Source organism: Arachis stenosperma, chromosome 1, assembly GCF_014773155.1.
Source record: "Arachis stenosperma cultivar V10309 chromosome 1, arast.V10309.gnm1.PFL2, whole genome shotgun sequence".
NCBI lineage: Eukaryota > Viridiplantae > Streptophyta > Magnoliopsida > Fabales > Fabaceae > Arachis > Arachis stenosperma.
Window position 1 is genome coordinate 6,122,070 of NC_080377.1, and position 1,863 is coordinate 6,123,932.

Below are 1,863 nucleotides of genomic sequence, written 5' to 3' on the forward strand. Positions count from 1 at the left end.
TAAGAATGTGGTGGCGGTTACCCAAGGTGAGAGTGAAAGGGCTAAGGGAGAGGGGGCGACACTGTGCCTCTGAGAGAGAGAGAGAGAGAGAGAGAGAGAGAGAGAGAGAGAGAGAGAGAGAGAGAGAGATTTGAAAATGAAGGGGGAGAGGGTTCGCAAGATTACCGGCGGATAAATTGTCGATAATGCTTTGCGAGTGACCAAAATGCAGCGTTGCACTAATCAGAATTACCAGCAAATAAATCCGTTGATAAATCCGATGGTAATGCTCGCACCTATTTTTCCTTTAATTCTTGTACCAAAATTTTTATGTTGTGCATATTTTGTTAGTTAGGTGTCAATGTTCTAGACATTTTGCCTTTTAAGAATTTGTGATGTGCACTAAATTTTTTGTGCTGTACATCAAAATTTATGTTTTATGAATTAAAATTTATGTACTTTAATTTTTTGAACATATATAGGTGATGAAGAAGATAACAACGATATTGATGAATTGATGATAATGGAGGAGGATTATAAAGACGAAAAAAAAGAGAAGAAATCAAATAAGAGAAGTAGAAGAAGACATTAAAGAAGAAAAAAGAGACGTCGATGTTGAAGATGATGATGACGACGTTGTTGAAGAGTAGCGTGTAGAAGAAGTTTAAAGACAGAAAAAGTTGTTGAAGACGACAATAACATTGTTAAAAAATAAGAAAAAACGTGTGTATCTAACTTAGTTGATAAAATTGTTTGGTCGTATAGCTTTATTAATAAACAATTACCTTAGGATAATAAAAATTAAGAAATCGCTTATCATCATTAATAACAATGAAACAAGTTGATAAATCTAAACAATTATATAACTTGAGTTTTTTTTTCTTTTTTCTTTTTTTTTGAAAGAAAACTAACAAAACAAATATATATTGAGTTTAAGTAGATAAATTTTCATCTATAAGTGAAATATATCACATTATAATATTTCATTAAAAGTGATCATTTGCCTTTATTTATAACAGAAACTTTATTATGTAAACTGCTTTATAGATACCGAAAAGATTGCATTCATTGTAAAATTGAAAATATTAATTACAACATTTTAACTAGGATTTTTATAGTTAAGCTACTTGAAATAAAATATTGTATTGAAAATTTTATTATTGTCTATCTCACAAAATTTGAACAAGTACCTTTAGAAAAAAATTTATGTATTTATTTGAGTCTATTTATTAATAACTGTGAAAAATCATGATCTGAGCATCTAAAAATAAGATAATTGGCAATGAACATAAAGGATCAGAGAGAGTTTTGGTTAACTTCTCATAACACCAGATGAAAAAATTTTGAACTTTACTTATTCTAAAAATATCTAAAAACTTCTAATTACTAACAGTATTAAGAACTAATTAACTAGTAACATAATTAATTATGATGAGCTGTCAAACTAACTAAAGCTAATTATTAACTATAGCTACTGTTGTACATAAGAAATGAACTAGGTTACACTGTCCAACAATCCAAGCTTGGCTGAGATTAGTCGAAAATGACCCTAGTGATAAAGACTTGGTGAGAAAATATGTGATTTGGTCCTTAAAAAAAATCGACATTAAGTGAATCAAATTTGAGAGTAGTTTCTGTCGAATAGTATGACAGTTTACCTCAATATGTTTGGTTCGTTTGTGAAACATGGGATTGTTTATAAAAAAAATTCAATGAAAAATATAAGAAATGAGAGTTATCTGGCTTCACAAGTAGCAAAAGCAAGCGCTATGTACTTAACCCGAGTCAAGATAAAGCATAATATTTGATGAAAAATACAAAAAATCTTTGTTATAATAAATACAAATATTATGTATATTAAAAATTAATTATCATCTATTTATA